Below are 20434 nucleotides of genomic sequence, written 5' to 3'. Positions count from 1 at the left end.
CATGTCCAGCAAATGCAGATGGAAACAAACACAAGCAGCCAGATGGAGGATTACTGGAAACCGATGTATGCAGCAGAAACTCAGAGCTGAGTAGCAGGATCTCCACACAGGTTCACAGAGCAGGTGCAGGTGCAAAGCCAGGGAGTCGTCAGGAGCTGGATGCAAGGCAGAATACTCTAGCACAGACTGAAGGCTGGGGTGGAGTTTAATAGCAGGAAGACACAGTGCACATGAGACCAAAGACGCCATCTTGGAAAAGGGCAGTAATGCACAAAAGGTAAACAAAATGTTCAGAGTCCTGACACTGTTATTTATATACATTATGGTAGCAAATCAGGGTGTACAAACCATCCACAACATCCAGACACAAGGGCTCATGTCATTGGCTGCCGAAGTCACTTGTCCCTTTCCATATAAAAAGTGGACATATTGCTTTTGTGCCATTTTGTCAGTGTAACAGTACAGAGAGGCTACTCCTGCTGCTTCGGCAAGCTGTCATATAATTTGATAGGATCCTGCGTGAAATTGACCTTCCAGCATCTAACTTATTTGTTCTAATAGTGTTGTGCAGGCAGGAGTTGACATTTCCTAATCAAAATCATTTGGGTTAATATTGGTTTGCAGGCACCAGGCCTCATTTAATAATCAAAATGGTTTTGAATAATACTCTGATGCAGGCACCAGGCCTCATTTCATAATATGAATCCTTTGTGCTAATACTGTGGTGCAGTCACCAAGCCACATTTCATAATCAAAACCGTTAGCGCTAATTCTGTGGGTCTGCCACCAATCCACAGTTCAGCATCTAATTCCTTAGTGCTAATTGTATGGTCCAGCCACCAGTCCTCATTTCAACATATAAATATTTTGTGCTAATTCTGTGGTCCAGACACACTATCTCAGACAATAAATACTGATTATCAATTTAGCGACAGGTGACTGACAGATCTGAGCCTGGGTTGTGAAACAGCTAGTTATAAAAATGAATAATAATAATTAAAAAAAGAGTGGAAAGGTACATCCAACATGAATGAGAAAAAGCAAGGTTGTGGTGGAAGGGGTAATAGGCTCGGTGTTCAAGGTGTATGTGGGATAGGTGGTAATGTTACTGAAAGTGCTACTGAACAAACACTGGCTCGTCCTATCTAAAGACAAATGATAACTTTTGTTACAGGATGAGCTACCCGACACCCTTTCTTTGGCAGCGGTATTTGGAGCATTTGCTCCAGTGGATGGCAAGCTCTGCATAAAGTGGCCTCTCCTCCTCATCCTACACCTCAACATCACAAACAGTACTGTCCTCAGAAGTGGCACCTCAATTACCCTTGTTTTCCCCAACATCACAACTCTCAACCACTCAACTGACCCAGAGTACAAATAGTATAATTGCACAACATGGATGCATGGTGCAGGGCCTGGGACAGGACTTGCATCAGCATTTCTATCTTAAACATTGACCAGTAACAGGTGAATGAGTGACAGGTGTAGTCCTGGTGCTCTGAGAGTCCTGCCAAATTCAGGCAACACACATGAAGGAGACCTAACTTGGAGTCCAAACATTTAAAAAAATTAGGGGCAGACACCACTAAAGTGTCATCAATTTCTCCAGAGTAGAAATAGTGTATTGGGGCTATGATACAGCTTCCACTATAAGCAACCCACCAGATGGAGACCCAACTTGCAGTCTCCACTCCACAACAAAGGTGTCACAGACTGCAAAAGCTTGAGATCAATGCAGCACACAAAAATTTACACTATTACCTAGTCTGCTCTTTCTGCAACTAGGGTGCAAAAGTCATTGGACACCCATGACTTATTCATGTTGATGACGGTTAGGTGGTTTACACTTTCAGGGAAGAGCTGGATGTGCTTATCTGCCAGGAAACTACCAGAAGTGCTGAAAACTGAGAGAATGCTGAGAATGCTGCTGGGCATGTCAAAACCTCCAAGGAGTAACAGGCCACTTTTCTATTTTTTAAGACCAAAATTCAGAAGTGTCCAAACCCCTCTTGATGGCATTGATATTGAGCTACAGATATGAGCCGCCTGCCAGGGCCATGGGGCACCCGGTACCGGGTCCGGTGTTCACAGGGGGATGTCGCGGTGGTGACCCGGTCCGTGGCCCTGGCCGCCCATGTAAAAGGGAAATTGAATAAAGTTTATGTTTGTGATGCCACCTGTGGTATTCAGTCAGTGGGGACCGACGCTGCTTTAAGGGGTCCTCTGAGGTGATGTTATGGCAGCTAGATGGTATAACTTTCCACAGGTGAAGTATATCCCCAGGGCTCCCGGTATGTAGATGGAACATGGTGAATGGCGCAGTAAAGAAGGAGGACACAGGTTAGCAGTCTTTTTACCTGGTTTACTGTAGGCTTCAGCAGCCTCAGTCCAGGGCACCAGATCATAGGGCAAGCAGGGTCCGGCCGGCTTGGAGGCAAGTTAGGAGTCCCCTTGTCCAGGTGGAAATCAAAGCCTTCCTCTAGCACCTCTCAGAAGGAGGCAGCCTGCTCGTGGCTGTTCTCACACTGGTGTTCCTCTCCTGTGCTTCACTCTCCTGCACGTTCACTTCAGTATATTTGTCTTTCTGTATGTCTCTTTCCAGGAACTGCTGCACTGCGGCTACACAGCTTCGTAAACCCTCTTTTGCCTCAGACTGCTGCAGTCTGTTTCCTGGCAAGAACTGACTAACTTTCCCTACAGACTACCATATATATATATGGGGAGTCACCTAGTAATTAGGATCAAAAGCTCCCCCTAGTGGCCTGGAGTGTGAATGTGTTGCATGCTTGTGTTTACTTGGTGACAGTTATCCCTTCTTGCCTCCAAACGTAACATCACTCTCCCCATGAGGAAAGCAATGCTACTGTGATGACCAGGACCCTGGGACACCACACTCCCCCCCCATTTAAATCCAGTACTCCCGGACTGGCAAAAGAAGAGCAACAATATTTTGGCAAAAAGACATACAATTTTTTTGGAATGCTATAAACATGTAAAGCAAGTTAATATTATAAACTAAAGCTTCCCTTTATGGGAGGTGCAGACACTTGAACTACTAGAACATATTTACATTGTGGGCCCACTTTTAATAATAGAGCAATTTAATAGAACAGTACAATAATTAACTAACTATAAAAAGCTATTACCCGCTACAGGTATACTATCTCTTATGGCTTCAAGTGCAAAGCAAACTTTATCTTTATTCAAAGTGCAGAACTTTCCTAGCAACAGAGACTACCCCTACGGGTATACTACATCAAGTCCATTTGATTCAACAGTGTAACATCTGACATTTTTAATACTTTCTGCACACAACGCTATCTAAGTTCAAGTCTCAATTTTATTTTTATTCAATATATTAACTCACTAATATACTAACTAGCTGGCATATAAAGTACATTTTTAACTAGCTTTGGATATTAGTTCAGCAAAGTGCATCAAACCAACATCCAAGTCTTTCAATACTGAGGTAGTGCAATTAATACTCAAGTCAATCAACAACTCTAGAACAGCAACAACAATGTGAGGGATCGGTCATTAACCCCCAACTTTGGTCTTGGGAGGGCTACATGGTGTATCCAGACCCGGAATCCTGCTGCGCCAAACGGGTTTTTCTTCAGGACTCTGTAAAACAAAGCAACTTTCACAGCAATATTGGAACCAGTCTTTTTAAAAGCTTCCTTGTAAAACCAGTAGGAAGCAAATTGTGCAAACTATTTACAAGACAGTTTGTGAACCATTCACCGTCCGTGATCCTAATGTCCTTTAAACGAGTGAACCCTGTAAACAGAGGATCCCTTTAACCGAGGGACCCCTTTAACTGGAAACCTGGTTAGGTTTATCAAAACTTTTAAATTGCAGCAGTCATTTTTAAACTGTTAGCATCAATGGGCGAACTTTCAACTATTTACAGTCAGGTTCAAACTTGTTATTTATTTCGGAAGTTTCCAGGGTAACACCTGCAGATTTGGGCGGTTGCCAGGTACCACATAAAGTGCATTAGCGCTCTGGATAGGAGTCTGGGGGCCTACTGACTTTTGATCAATGGTAACCTGCATGGATTTTGAGCACATGGTGACAGATGCTCTATCAGAAGTATGCGTGATCATCACCTTTCCAGGTGGGGATGCTGGTGAGCAGAACAGGGCTGGTTGTGGTGGCGCAGGGTCACGTGCTGGTGACCTGGTTGTTTTCAGAGCACACTTGTGCACATGTAGGGCATTCCACCCTTTATCTCCCCAGTGCCTGGTGTAGGTGACACGGTCACCGGGGTAGAGGTCCCTATCTGGGTGTCCTTCTCACAGGTGGGCCTCCACAGCACGCCTGGAGACAAACACCTCTGGGTAGAGGTCGGGCTCTTTAATAAAGCCCCAGCCGAAGTTGATGTGGAATGCCACCACAGTCCCATATCTCCGCAGGCCCCTGTCCTCATGACTCACTTTCCTGGCCCGGGCTTTGGTCTGCAAGTCCTTTTCTTTTGTGGCCTGGTGTCGGAGATCCTGCTCCCTGTCCTCCCGTTCTCGTTGAAGTGCCTGCTGCCGATGGTACTCCTCCCGGCTAATTGTTTCTAACTGTTCTCCCTCTGCTTGGGCCTCCCCAGGGAACCCAATCAGGTTGGTGTGGTGTGTTTTCACCGAAAGGTCACCCATTCTCCTTGCACATCTAGGGCCTTCCTCGTCGGCTGCAGCGGGGGATCAGTGGTTTGTAAAGTCTCCCAGGGCCGTTGCCACTTGAGGAGAATACACACCCAGCCGGTTGGTAGCGGTGGCGGGGGGTCTATGGGCACTAGCAGGGTGTCCTCGGCGACTGAGGCAGGGTTGGTGTTCTTACCTGCCACTACGGCGTCTCCGGTGCCGGTCTCCTTTGCTGCAGACTTGGGCTCCAGGGATTGGCTGCGCTGCTGCTCCCGGACGATTGCGGCTGCGCGGTACCAGGATCGCCAGAGCTGACATCACAGTTCCTCCAGCTCTGTGCCGAGAACCTCCGGGTCCATCAGTGATGACGGGGCCCTTTCCTCATCCAATTGGCTGGGACAGCCGCGGGCTTCCTCCCCCTCCTCCGGGTGACTTCCGCTTCCCATCTTGCCAACCAGGTACTCCTCCTCGGCGTCTTCCTGTTCTGGGCAGTCTCTCCTCTTTCCCCCACCATCTGTTATGACCCCAATGGCGAGGGTCTCAGAGGAACGTGGAAGTCTGCAGAATACAAAAATCCAGCTCATAGGGCAGTGGTAACTGGGTTGACCATATATCTACTCCTAACGCCAACACTAGAAGCAGCCGGGGATCATTCCTACGTTGATTCTAGATGACACGCGCCAGCCGGAGAATCTAGCTACCCCTAGTAGAGGAAAACAAAGACCTTTCTTGCCTCCAGAGAAGGGGACCCCAAAGCTGGATAGAAGCCCCCCACAAATAATGACGGTGAGGTAAGAGGAAATGACAAACACAGAAATGAACCAGGTTTAGCACAGAGAGGCCCGCTTACTGATTGCAGAATAAAGAAAGGTAACTTATATGGTCAACAAAAACCCTATCAAAATCCACACTGGAAATTCAAGAACCCCCGAACCGTCTAACGGTCCGGGGGGAGAACACCAGCCCCCTAGAGCTTCCAGCAAAGGTCAGGATATAGATTTGGAACAAGCTGGACAAAAATACAAAACCAAAACAAATAGCAAAAAGCAAAAGGCAGACTTAGCTGATATAACTGGAACCAGGATCAGTAGACAAGAGCACAGCAGACTAGCTCTGATAACTACGTTGCCAGGCATTGAACTGAAGGTCCAGGGAGCTTATATAGCAACACCCCTAACTAACGACCCAGGTGCGGATAAAAGGAATGACAGAAAAACCAGAGTCAAAAAACTAGTAACCACTAGAGGGAGCAAAAAGCAAATTCACAACACCATCTCAGACTAGGAGGCGGATCTCTTTTGTTGATGGGCATTTCCTTCAGACATAATAGTACCTGTGAGGGGAGGCTACTACTTTCATGCTGTTTTTCCAAGCTCCGCCCACGACAACACGCCCCACTCCTCCTGCACGCCACATGGTGCTCTAATGGCGGCGATTTTGGCAGCAATTTTTGGCGGTGAATCACAATAAACAGTCTCTCAATAAAGCACAGTTCAGGCACAGTCTTTTAGGCACACATGACCCGATTTGCTCGGTCAGTGTCATGTCGGACGCTGTTCAGACTAGGTCGTCCAACAGACAGCGGTAATTCCGCTGTTGACCACTATTTTCTCATTGGCGTCTGCAAGATTTTGTCTAGCTGTTCCGGGGTTAATTTACCTGATCTTCGGATTGGAAGCTGGGCCATTCCCATGGCCTTTAAATAGTTCTCCTGTTCATTGGGCGTTGCCGATTATGGCTTCTCTCTTGTGCGTTATCTCGGTCTGGAGTGGAGAGCTGGTTTGGAGATTCATTGCTGGTGGTGTATTTTCCTCTGTCTTATTTACTCCTTCCTATATTTGTATTTATTTTACCCTGCACATTTATAGTGTATTCCTGAGTGACTGAGGCGTGGTGTATATTTTCCTTTATCCTTGTCTGTTCTATCTGTGGGTATTGGAATATTATCTCTTCACTGGGTGGAGGGCAGAGGTATCAGCCTAGGGTTATTACAGGAGTTATGGTGAGGTTCGAGGCCTGGACATGCACACCATCAGTGTAAACTCCAGGTAGAGGGTCAGTCAGGATTTCCCTAGTCTGAGGGAAACTGCAGGGGCCCGGGTATTTAGCTCTCGCTCACCTAGTTTCCCCGTGACATTATAATCGGCCCAACAACAACAACAAAAAAAGGGGTTTCTTTTTTTTTGTCTTGTCATGGATCCCATGACTTCCATAACCCGCCAGTTGGAGGCGCTGTCCCTACAGGTCACTGAGTCACTGCAGCAACAGGGACTAGCAGTAGCTAATGTGCAGGCTGGAGCGACAGGAAGAGTTGCTGAGCCTAAATTTCCTTTGCCTGAAAGATTTACTGGGGAACGCAGTAAATTTGTTTCTTTTCGTGAAGCTTGCAAACTATATTTCCGCATGCGCCCGATCTCCTCGGGTAATGAGGCTTCACAGGTGGGTCTGGTGTTGTCTTTGTTAAGCGGGGATCCCCAAGCGTGGGCGTTTTCTTTGCCATCTGATTCTGTTGCATTTGACTCTGTGGAGAGTTTTTTTTCTTCTCTTGGGACAGTCTATGATGAACCTGACAGAATGGCTCTAGCAGAATCTAAGATACGCACTATTCGCCAGGGGGAGCGAGTTGCAGAGGATTACTGTACTGAATTTCGTCGCTGGGCGATCGATACACAGTGGAATGATCCAGCATTGCGGAGTCAGTTTATACATGGGATTTCTGGAAGGGTTAAAAAAGCCCTTCTGATGTGGATAGTGGTTCAGCCACAAATCTCATTGATGAGGAGTTTGCGCGCACAGCAGGTTTTAGGATTGAAAAACTGTCTCATCCTATCACCATCACTGTCACCATCAATGCTGCTCCTCTCTCTCAGGGGGAGATAACTGAATTTGTGGCTGAGATGAAACTCCACATAGGAGTTCTACATTCTGAGCGGGTTACATGTAAGGTGCTCAGGAATCTTCCTGCTCAGGTGGTTTTGGGTTTTCCTTGGTTGTCTATGCACAACCCGGTAATTGACTGGAAAACTCAGGACATAATTCGGTGGAGCGAGTTCTGCCAGGAGAATTGCCTGGCCACATGTGTGGCTGCGGTGACTTCAAGCATTCCGGAGTCACTTCTGGATTTTGTGGATGTGTTCTCTGAGAAGGGTTGTTCAGAGTTGCCACCACATCGTCCTTATGACTGTTCTATCAGGTTTAAACCAGGGGCCAAATTGCCTAAAGCAAGGATGTTTAACATCTCCGGTCCGGAGAGACAAGCGTTAAAAGATTACATTGCTGAAAGCTTGAGAAAAGGGCACATCAGGCCGTCATCCTCGCCAGTGGCAGCAGGGTTCTTCTTCGTGAAGAAGAAAGATGGCAGATTACGCCCGTGTTTGGATTTCAGGGAGTTGAACCAGATTACGGTTCGTGATCCATACCCTATTCCTCTGATACCAGATTTGTTCAACCAGGTGGCAGGTGCTAAGTGGTTTACCAAGCTTGACCTCAGGGGGGCGTACAACCTCATAAGAGTCCGTCAAGGTGATGAGTGGAAGACGGCTTTTAATACCCCTGAGGGTCATTTTGAAAATTTGGTGATGCCGTTTGGGTTGACTAACGCACCTGCAGTGTTCCAACATTTCATCAATTATGTGTTCTCGCATGTTTTGGGGAAATTCGTTATCGTGTATCTAGATGACATTCTCATATATTCTTGCGACCGTGATGCTCATTTAGATCATGTCAGGCAGATGTTACAGCTTCTCAGAGAGAATAAGCTGTATGCTAAACTTGAGAAATGTGTATTTTCTGTTCAAGAGTTGCCTTTCTTGGGTTATATTGTGTCTGCTTCTGGGTTTAAAATGGACACCGCTAAGGTGCAGGCGGTGTTGCATTGGGAACGTCCTGATAACCTGAAAGCACTTCAGCGGTTCCTTGGGTTTTCTAATTACTATAGGAAATTTATGAAGGATTTTTCCATCATTGCTAAACCGCTAACTGACATGACTAAAAAGGGTACCAATTTCTCCGTTTGGCCTGAGGCTGCTGTGCGCGCATTTGAATTTCTTAAGAACAGTTTCGTTTCAGCCCCCATTCTTGTGCAGCCAGACGTATCTAAACCCTTTGTTGTGGAAGTCGATGCGTCTGAGGTTGGTGTTGGGGCAGTACTATCTCAAGGCTCATCTTTGAGTGGTTTACGTCCGTGTGCCTATTTCTCCAAGAAACTGTCGTCCGCCAAACGTAACTACGATATCGGCAACAGGGAGTTGTTGGCAATTAAGTTGGCCTTTGAGGAATGGCGACACTTCTTGGAAGGGTTGGTACATCAGGTTACTGTTATAACCGATCATAAGAATTTGCTGTATTTGGAGTCTGCCAAGCGTCTGTCCCCCAGGCAGGCTAACTGGGCATTGTTTTTCACGCGGTTCAATTTTGTGGTCACCTACAGACTGGGGTCTAAAAACACTAAGGCGGATGCTCTGTCCAGGTGTTTTCCGGGGGGAGAACCTTGGGAGGATCCAGTACCCATCCTCCAAAAGGGTGTTGTGGTTTCGGCTCTCACTACCGAGGTTGAGGCTGAGATTGCCGAGGCTCAGGAGGAGGTACCATCTGAGCTTCCCGTCAACAAATCTTTTGTACCGCTTCATCTCCACCTAAAGGTTTTGGCGGAGCATCATGATGCTGTCCTGGCTGGCCACCCAGGGGTTAGAGGTACCTTGGAGTTGGTGTCACGTTGGTTTTGGTGGCCCAAGATCCGACAGGACGTGGTCTCATACGTGTCAGCTTGTACCACGTGCGCAAGGGTTAAGACGCCTCGCTTCCGTCCTGTTGGCACACTACTTCCTCTTGAGGTACCTAGTAAGCCTTGGAAGGAAATCTCCATGGATTTCATCACTGATTTGCCCTCATCAGCTGGGAACATGGTCATCTTGGTGATTGTTGATCGGTTTTCTAAAATGTCGCACTTTGTGTCTTTGCCTTTGTTGCCTAACGGTAAGACTCTGGCTCAGGTATTTGTGCAGGAGGTGGTCAGACTTCATGGGGTTCCATCTGACATCGTGTCTGATAGGGGGTCTCAGTTTGTGGCAAAATTTTGGAGAGCATTTTGCGCACGTCTGGGGATCAAGTTATCTCATTCTTCGGTGTTTCATCCTCAGTCAAATGGTCAGACTGAGCGTATGAACCAAAATTTGGAACAGTACTTACGCTGTTTTGTCTCTGATAACCAGGAGGAGTGGTCTACCTTTCTTCCTTTGGCTGAGTTTGCCATCAATAATCACCGCCAGGAGTCGTCTGGGGAGTCTCCGTTTTTTTGTGTTTACGGGCTACATCCTCAATTTTGTACCTTGAGTCAGAGGGGCTCTTCCGGCGTTCCGGAGGAGGACCAGTTGGGGACACAATTGTCATCAGTCTGGAGGAGAGTTAAGCAGCGCCTGTTGAGTGTGGGTGCTAGGTACAAGCATGTGGCTGACAATAGGCATGTGCCAGGTCCGGACCTGAGTGTGGATGACTGGGTGTGGTTATCTGCAAAAAACATAAGACTCAAAATACCATCCCTTAAATTGGGTCCACGGTTTATTGGTCCATTTAGGGTCACCGCTGTCATTAACCCAGTAGCGTACCGATTGGAGCTCCCTACGGTGTATAAGATACACAACGTGTTCCACAGGTCTCTTCTAAAGAAGGTGGTGGGTTCTGTGAACGCGGCGCCTATGCCACCTCCAGTCTAGGTGGATGGTAATTTGGAGTTTGAAGTCTCCAAGGTGGTTGACTCTCATGTAGTGCGTCGCACTTTACAGCACTTGGTACACTGGCGTGGTTATGGGCCTGAGGAGAGGTCCTGGGTACCAGCCTCGGACATTCATGCTGATCGGCTGGTCAGGTTTTTTCATCGTCGGCATCCAGACAAGCCGGGTCCTATAAGCCGTGAGGGCCCTGGGGTCCCTCGTAGAAGGCGGGGTACTGTCATGTCGGACGCTGTTCAGACTAGGTCGTCCGACAGACAGCGGTAATTCCGCTGTTGACCACTATTTGCTCATTGGCGTCTGCTAGATTTTGTCTAGCTGTTCCGGGGTTAATTTACCTGATCCTCGGATTGGAAGCTGGGCCATTCCCATGGCCTTTAAATAGTTCTCCTGTTCATTGGGCGTCGCCGATTATAGCTTCTCTCTTGTGCGTTGTTATCTCGGTCTGGAGTGGAGAGCTGGTTTGGAGATTCATTGCTGGTGGTGTATTTTCCTCTGTCTTATTTACTCCTTCCTATATTTGTATTTATTTTGCCCTGCACATTTATAGTGTATTCCTGAGTGACTGCGGCGTGGTGTATATTTTCCTTTATCCTTGTCTGTTCTATCTGTGGGTATTGGAATATTACCTCTTCACTGGGTGGAGGGCGGAGGTATCAGCCAAGGGTTATTACAGGAGTTAGGGTGAGGTTCGAGGCCTGGACATGCACACCATCAGTGTAAACTCCAGGTAGAGGGTCAGTCAGGATTTCCCTAGTCTGAGGGAAACTGCAGGGGCCCGGGTATTTAGCTCTCGCTCACCTAGTTTCCCCGTGACAGTCAGTCCATCCTGTTCGTGACGCCAAGATGAGTCACCCTGCCAGGTCCATGGGGTACTCGGTACCGGGTCCTGCGTTCACAGGGGGATGTCACAGTGGCGACCCGGTCCGTGGCCCTGGGCGCCCATGTAAAAGGGAAAGGTCTTTAAAGGGAATAAAGTTTATGTTCGTGACGCCACCTGTGGTATTCGGTCAGTGAGGACCGACGCTGCTTTAAGGGGTCCTCTGGGGTGATGTTATGGCAGCTTGATGGTATACCTTCCCACAGGTGAAGTATATCCCAAGGGCTCTCGGTGTGTAGATGGAAGATGGTGAATGGAGCAGTAAAGAAAGAGGACACAGGTTTGCAGTCTCTTTACCTGGTTTACTAAAGACTTCAGCAGCCCCAGTTTAGGGCACCAGATCACAGGGCAGGTAGCGTCTGGCCAGCTTGGAGGCAAGTTAGGAGTTTCCTTGTCCAGGTGGAAATCAAAGCCTTCCTCTAGTGACGTGGTGTTGTAGTTCCTTACTGCCTATGGCTTCTGATAAGGTCCTCACAGATGTTCTCTCTCTGTCCCCCGTATAGGATAGGACACAACTCGTATGACTGGTGACTTGAGCCGGTTTATAGGGACTCTAGCATGCCCCAGACTCTAAGAGTGTCACCATGCCTCCTGGGTACTAAGGCGGACAGGTAACTTGGAGTTCAGCTATCCTGACAGTCTCTGATGTAAGTCATAGAGGCCCTTACAACCAGCTACCGGTCTCTGTGCCTTACAAGGAGGCAGCCTGCTTGTGGCTGTTCCACTACTGGTGTTCCTCTCCTGTGCTTCGCTCTCCTGCACGTTCACTGCAATATATTCAGCTTTCTGTATGTCTCTTTCCAGGAACTGCTGCACTGCAGCTACACAGCTCCATAAACGCTCTTCTGCCTCAGAAGTTTGTTCCCTGGCAAGAAATGACTAACTTTCCCTACAGACTACCATATATATATGGGGAGTCACCTAGTAATTAGGATCAAAAGCTCCCCCTGGTGGCCTGGAGTGTAAATGTGTTGCATGCTTGTGTTTACCTGGTGACAGTTATCCCTTCTTGCCTCCAAACATAACATCACTATCAGGCAGGGAGATATGAGTGACATTCACCGATGCTAATTCCTGGGAAGACAGGATCCGGAGAGAGCCACAGACTCCCAGAAATGCAGGGCAAGCGAGACTGGAGAGAGATTGCTTCAGGCCTGTCAGGACCTGAATCATCTGACTGCTGGTGGGCGTGGCCTCAGCCCCAGGGAGCTAGAAGCTGAAGGAAAACTCCTAGAAAGGTAACTAAAGAACAGAGCTACCAAGGGGCACAGACAGAGACATAAACAGATCAGGCCAGGGTCAGAGCATGGGATAGCGTAACGGTACCAAGGGACTAGACAGAAAGGGTAGTAGGGGCCAAGCAGAGGTCAATACCGAACGGACATAGAAAGTACAGAGAGGGATTCCAATAAACAGTATCCAGAGAGCAGACCGAGTCAAAAAGCCAAGAGATCAAGCAAACCAGCACACAGCACAAAACACACTCAAGGGTCAATACACTTAGCCAAGGGCGGAAGTATCACTGACAAAAGAAACTCCCAGATGGAGGCTATAAAAAGTCCACCCAGGATCAGTGTGAGGCTACAGAAGTTAACCCTAAAAGAACCAAACCAGACAAACCATGACAATCACTCTCCCCGTGAGAAAAGCAATGCTACTGTGATGACCAGGACACTGGGGCACCACATATATATACCAATACTATGTGTAGAGTAGACATTTAATTTATCTATTGTATTGTAACCTGTCAGTGTGATTTTACTGTACAGTGCACTGAATTACCGGCTTTTCTATAGGACACCGGTGCGTACTTCTCACAAGGCAGGCGTGTGGTCGGTGTGTAATCCATTTTTTTCTCGCCCCCATAGACTTGCATTGGCGTATTTTTTGAGGAATACGCTGACAATCACAGCAAGCTGCGATTTTCTCAGTCTGTTAAATACGGCCGGGAAATATACGGCTGATAGAAGCTGCCCCATAGAGAAACATTGGTCCGAGTGCAATGCATTGTTTTTGCGACCCTCACTCATCCGTATTTCTCTCTAGTGTGACCCCGGTCTAAGCGTTGTAAGATAGCGCTTACTACGTGTCTTGGGGGACACTTACTTGGCAACAGGATAAATGCACACAGGCACAATTTTCTTATAAAAACAGTCTATTTGGTTTATTTACACACCAGCATAAACCGCAACCTCAGGAACTTGGTAGTATGCAATAGCCTGAACACCGTCTGTACACATTCGGCTTTACAGTGGAACCACAGTCCCTCACTGACCTCGGTCAGCATAACACGGATTAGCGTCAGTTACCTGTTGGTGTCCATCACACAGGTTCCCGGATGCCTCTCATCCTCAGAGGTATCCCACAGACGTCTCTCACTGACCCCGGTCACTATCACTCACTGTTATCAGACCGTCCACTCCAAAGGTATCTCACAGGCCTCCTTGCTTTGGCTCAGACTAGCCAGCTCTCGTTCCCATATGCCAAACACACCTCCATTACATAGTTGTAACCACACTCAGGTAGCTATTACATGGCTAGTCAGGTGATCGTGACATCACCGCATGTCCTTAAACACACAACCATCTTAGGTGTTTAGACATACCCTTTTGGGTAGGTATGTAGGTGACTGGATCCAACACTCTCTCCAAGTCATCTGGAAGCCTTCCCAATGTAAAACAAATCCCTCAGCAGTAGATCTGCTGAACAAAACACGCCCAGGCTTCCATCACAGGGCTACCCACCTCTGTGATACATACCGCCCATCGATCACATGGGGCTTGGCACTTTCTATTACCCGACCAGAGACCCTTCTTGGTCATCCTTAACAGTCAAACCATCTGTCTAAGTCAGGCCCTGCTACTGAACCCTTTCATAGGCATTCGTCATCCATCTCCGTCACGTCATCCCTGGCGGTCAGTACGGTGTCGCGATTCCCTTGTACTCATACCTCCTCTCTGGTCTGACTCTTTGTCATCACAATCGCTACAGGGTCTCCCACCTAGGTCACTCAGCCCTGAGCTAACTGAGGCGTCACTACTTCTACCTCTACCGTTAACAGAAGGTGGCCTATGTCTAAACAAAAAAATGAGTAGCCCCAAAGTACATGAGGAGGACCGCACATGAGTCAGCAAAACAAAAAAACAACAAAGTCCTCCAATACCTGTACTTTTAAATGTAAAAAGCGCACCAAAAACTGCATCAAAACTGCACCAAAACTGCATAAAAAACTGCACCATAACTGCACCAAAACCTGCACCAAAACCCTCACCAAAAACTGCATCAAAATTGCACCAGTTTTTGATGCAAGTTTTGATGCAGTTTTATTGCAGTTTTTGGTGCAGTTTTGATGTGTTTTTAATGCAGTTTTGATGCAGTTTTTTGGTGTGGTTTTTGTGCGGTTTTGTGTTGTGAACTCTATTTTTGGGCTCCCTCTAGTGGTCACAAGCGGTACTGTGTAGTGTTGTCTTTCTGCAGGTTGGCAGCATCAGCTGGTTTGTTATCCTTGGTTGGTTTCCTATTTAGCTCACCTGGATACTCAGTTCCTTGCCTGCTCTCAATGTATTCAGTGCTCTTCAGATTCCTTGTGACTACCTTGCTCCCAGTCTCTCCAAGACAAGCTAAGTTTTTGTTTGTTTATTTTTTGATTATCAGCATTCATCATGTTTCTTGTCCAGCTTGCTAAAATGTGATTTCCTCGCTTGCTGGTTGCTCTAGGGGACTGAGTTTCTCCCCCCACACCGTTAGTTGGTGCGGGGGTTCTTGAAATCTCAGTGTGGATATTTTCTAAGGGTTTTTTACTGACCGCACAGATCCCTTTTCTATTTTCTGCTATCTAGTATTAGTGGGCCTCATTTGCTGAATCTGCTTTCACCCCTGTGTATGTGCCTTCCTCTTACCTCACCGTTATTATTTGTTAGGGGCTTCTATATCTTTGGGGATTATTTCTCTGGAGGCAAGTGAGGTCTTTCTTTCTCTCTAGGGGTAGTTAGTTCCTCAGGCTGGCTCGAGACGTCTAGGATTTTAGTCACGTTCACCGGCTACCTCTAGTGTGTTGGATAGGTTCAGATTTGCGGTCAGTCCAGTTTACCACCTCCCTAAAGCTTGTCCTATGTTTTGTTACTTAGCTGGAGTTTTTTGTGATCCTCAACCACTAAGGATCATAACAGTAGAGCAGGCCAAAAAGTGTTTAATGCATCGCAGAAGTGGGATAAAAAGAAGACCTGAGTACATTTTTTTTTTTTTCCTCCCGCTTTTCCTTTGCTGCAGTCTGATTAGCTTCTTTCATCCCCTTGAACTCTGGGTGGTTTTGAGCTCAGCTGCAGACATGAATGTTCAGACTCTGACTTCTAGTGTGGATCATCTTACTGCACGGGTGCAAAGTATTCAGGATTTTGTTATTCATAGCCCTATGTTAGAACCAAAGATACCCATTCCTGAGTTGTTTTCTGGAGATAGATCTAGGTTTCTAAATTTTAAGAATAATTGTAAGTTATTTCTATCTCTGAGACCTCGTTCCTCTGGTGATTCCGCTCAGCAAGTTAAAATTGTTATCTCCTTGTTGCGTGGCGACCCTCAAGATTGGGCTTTCTCTCTGGCGCCAGGAGATCCTGCATTGCTTAATGTAGATGCATTTTTTCTGGCTCTTGGACTGCTTTATGAGGAGCCTAATCTTGAGAATCAGGCAGAAAAATCGTTGCTGGCTATCTCTCAAGGTCAGGATGAAGCAGAGGTGTATTGTCAAAAATTTCGGAAATGGTCGGTGCTTACTCAATGGAATGATTGTGCCCTGGCTGCAAATTTCAGAGAAGGTCTTTCTGAGGCCGTTAAGAATGTTATGGTGGAGTTTCCCACCCCTACACGTCTGAGTGATTCTATGGCTTTAGCCATTCAGGTTGATCGGCGTTTGCGGGAGCGCAAATCTGCTCATCCTTTGGCGGTATTTTCTGAACAGAGACCTGAGTCTATGCAATGTGACCGAACTCTGACCAGAATTGAGCGACAAAGTCATAGACGTCAAAATGGGTTGTGCTTTTACTGTGGTGATTCTACTCATGTTATCTCAGCATGCTCTAAACGCTTAGAAAAATTTGCTAAACCTGTCACCATTGGTACTATGCAGCCTAAATTTATTTTGTCTATTACTTTGATTTGTTCTTTGTCGTCCTACCCGGTTATGGCTTTTGTGGATTCGGGTGCTGCCCTGAATCTGATGGATTTGTCGTTTGCCAGGCGCTGTGGTTTTGTCCTGGAGCCTTTGGAATTTCCTATTCCCCTGAGGGGAATTGATGCTACGCCATTGGCTGAGAATAAGCCTCAGTATTGGACGCAAATGACCATGTGCATGACTCCCATACATCAGGAGGTGATTCGCTTTCTTGTTCTGCATAATTTGCATGATGTTGTCGTTTTGGGTCTGCCATGGCTGCAGGCTCATAATCCAGTTTTAGATTGGAAAGCTATGTCTGTGTCAAGTTGGGGTTGTCAGGGAATTCATGGCGATGCTCCGTTGGTGTCTATTGCTTCTTCCACTCCTTCTGAGGTCCCTGAGTTTTTGTCTGACTACCAGGATGTATTTGATGAGCCCAGGTCCAGTGCCCTGCCCCCTCATAGGGATTGTGACTGTGCTATAAATTTAATTCCTGGTAGTAAATTCCCTAAGGGACGACTTTTTAATCTGTCTATACCAGAGCATGCCGTGATGCGGAGTTATATAAAGGAGTCTTTGGAGAAGGGACATAGTCGCCCATCCTCTTCCCCTCTTTGTGCAGGATTTTTTTTTGTGGCCAAGAAGGACGGTTCTTTGAGACCTTGTATAGATTATCGTCTTCTGAATAAAATCACAGTCAAATTTCAGTATCCTTTACCACTATTGTCTGATTTGTTTGCTCAGATTAAGGGTGCCAGTTGGTTCACCAAGATAGATCTCCGTGGTGCGTATAACCTTGTGCGCATTAAGCAGGGAGATGAATGGAAAACAGCATTTAATACGCCTGAAGGCCATTTTGAGTACTTGGTGATGCCTTTTGGACTCTTTAATGCTCCTTCTGTGTTTCAGTCCTTCATGCATGACATCTTCCGAGAATATCTGGATAAATTTATGATTGTTTATCTGGATGACATTTTGGTCTTTTCTGATGATTGGGAGTCCCATGTGAAGCAGGTCAGGATGGTGTTTCAGGTCCTGCGTGCTAATGCTTTATTTGTGAAGGGCTCAAAATGCCTCTTCGGAGTACAGAAAGTCTCCTTTATGGGGTTTATTTTTTCTCCTTCTACTGTGGAGATGGACCCAGTCAAGGTCCAGGCTATTCATGACTGGACTCAGCCCACGTCTGTTAAGAGTCTTCAGAAGTTCTTGGGTTTTGCTAATTTTTACCGTCGTTTCATCGCTAATTTTTCTAGCGTGGTTAAACCTTTGACGGATTTGACCAAGAAGGGTTCTGATGTGACTAATTGGTCTCCTGTGGCCGTGGAGGCCTTTCAGGAGCTGAAGCACCGGTTTTCTTCAGCTCCAGTCTTATGTCAGCCAGATGTCTCTCTCCCCTTCCAGGTCGAGGTTGATGCTTCTGAGATTGGAGCAGGGGCTGTTTTGTCGCAGAGAAGCTCTGATGGCTCTGTGATGAAGCCATGTGCTTTCTTTTCAAGAAAGTTTTCGCCTGCCGAGCGGAATTATGATGTTGGTAATCGGGAGTTGTTGGCTATGAAGTGGGCATTTGAGGAGTGGCGACATTGGCTCGAAGGAGCTAAACATCGTGTGGTGGTCTTGACTGATCACAAAAATCTGATTTACCTTGAGTTTGCCAAGCGCCTGAATCCTAGACAGGCTCGTTGGTCGTTGTTTTTCTCCCGTTTCAACTTCGTGGTCTCATACCTGCCTGGTTCGAAGAACGTGAAAGCTGATGCACTTTCTAGGAGTTTTGTGCCTGACTCTCCAGGAGTTTCTGAGCCGGCTGGTATTCTCAGAGAGGGAGTGATTTTGTCTGCCATTTCCCCAGATTTGCGACGAGTGCTGCAGAAATTTCAGGCAGATAGACCTGACCGTTGTCCACCAGAGAGACTGTTTGTCCCAGATAGATGGACCAGCAGAGTTATTTCCGAGGTTCATTCTTCGGTGTTGGCGGGTCATCCTGGGATTTTTGGTACCAGAGATTTGGTGGCTAGGTCCTTCTGGTGGCCTTCCTTGTCGCGGGATGTGCATTCCTTTGTGCAGTCTTGTGGGATTTGTGCTCGGGCTAAGCCTTGCTGTTCTCGTGCCAGCGGTTTGCTTTTGCCTTTGCCTATTCCGAAAAGGCCTTGGACACACATTTCCATGGATTTTATTTCGGATCTTCCAGTATCTCAGAAAATGTCTTTCATCTGGGTGGTGTGTGATCGTTTTTCCAAGATGGTCCATTTGGTGCCCTTGCCTAAGTTGCCTTCTTCCTCCGATTTGGTTCCTCTATTTTTTCAGAATGTGGTTCGCTTGCACGGCATTCCTGAAAATATTGTGTCTGATAGAGGATCCCAGTTTGTGTCCAGGTTTTGGCGGACTTTTTGTGCTAAGATGGGCATTGATTTGTCTTTTTCGTTGGCCTTCCTTCCTAAGACTAATGGCCAAACCGAGCGAACTAATCAGACGTTGGAAACTTATTTGAGATGTTTTGTTTCTGCTGATCAGGATGATTGGGTGACTTTTTTGCCATTGGCAGAGTTTGCCCTTAATAATCGGGCTAGTTCTGCTACTTTGGTTTCGCCTTTTTTCTGCAATTCTGGTTTCCATCCTCGTTTTTCCTCGGGTCAGGTTGAGTCTTCTGACTGTCCTGGGGTGGATTCTGTGGTGGATAGGTTGCAGCAGATATGGAACCATGTGGTGGACAATTTGAGGTTGTCACAGGAGAAGGCTCAGCGCTTTGCCAACCGCCGCCGCGGTGTGGGTCCCCGACTTCGTGTTGGGGATTTGGTGTGGCTGTCTTCTCGGTATGTTCCTATGAAGGTCTCCTCTCCTAAATTCAAGCCTCGCTTCATCGGTCCTTATAAGATCTTGGAAATCCTTAACCCGGTGTCTTTTCGTTTGGATCTCCCAGCATCGTTTGCCATTCATAATGTGTTCCATAGGTCTTTGTTGCGGAGGTATGTGGTACCTGTGGTTCCTTCTGTTGAGCCTCCTGCTGGTCGAGGGCGAATTGGAGTACGTGGTGGAGAAGATTTTGGATTCTCGTATCTCTAGACGGAGGCTTCAGTATTTGGTTAAGTGGAAGGGCTATGGTCAGGAGGATAATTCCTGGGTTGTCGCCTCTGATGTTCATGCGGCCGATTTGGTTCGTGCCTTCCACGCGGCTCATCCTGATCACCCTGGGGGTCTTGATGAGGGTTCGGTGACCCCTCCTCAAGGGGGGGGTACTGTTGTGAACTCTATTTTTGGGCTCCCTCTAGTGGTCACAAGCGGTACTGTGTAGTGTTGTCTTTCTGCAGGTTGGCAGCATCAGCTGGTTCGTTATCCTTGGTTGGTTTCCTATTTAGCTCACCTGGATACTCAGTTCCTTGCCTGCTCTCAATGTATTCAGTGCTCTTCAGATTCCTTGTGACTACCTTGCTCCCAGTCTCTCCAAGACAAGCTAAGTTTTTGTTTGTTTATTTTTTGATTATCAGCATTCATCATGTTTCTTGTCCAGCTTGCTAAAATGTGATTTCCTCGCTTGCTGGTTGCTCTAGGGGACTGAGTTTCTCCCCCCACACCGTTAGTTGGTGCGAGGGTTCTTGAAATCTCAGTGTGGATATTTTGTAAGGGTTTTTTACTGACCGCACAGATCCCTTTTCTATTTTCTGCTATCTAGTATTAGTGGGCCTCATTTGCTGAATCTGCTTTCACCCCTGTGTATGTGCCTTCCTCTTACCTCACTGTTATTATTTGTTGGGGGCTTCTATATCTTTGGGGATTATTTCTCTGGAGGCAAGTGAGGTCTTTCTTTCTCTCTAGGGGTAGTTAGTTCCTCAGGCTGGCTCGAGACGTCTAGGATTTTAGTCACGTTCACCGGCTACCTCTAGTGTGTTGGATAGGTTCAGATTTGCGGTCAGTCCAGTTTACCACCTCCCTAAAGCTTGTCCTATGTTTTGTTACTTAGCTGGAGTTTTTTGTGATCCTCAACCACTAAGGATCATAACAGTTTTGATGCTGTTTTTGGAAATAAATGGAAAATGTGCATGATTTGAATGGA

This window comes from Ranitomeya variabilis, chromosome 1 (assembly GCF_051348905.1).
Source record: "Ranitomeya variabilis isolate aRanVar5 chromosome 1, aRanVar5.hap1, whole genome shotgun sequence".
Lineage (NCBI taxonomy): Eukaryota > Metazoa > Chordata > Amphibia > Anura > Dendrobatidae > Ranitomeya > Ranitomeya variabilis.
The sequence above is the reverse complement of the archived record's forward strand: the minus strand, read 5'-3'. Positions refer to the sequence as shown.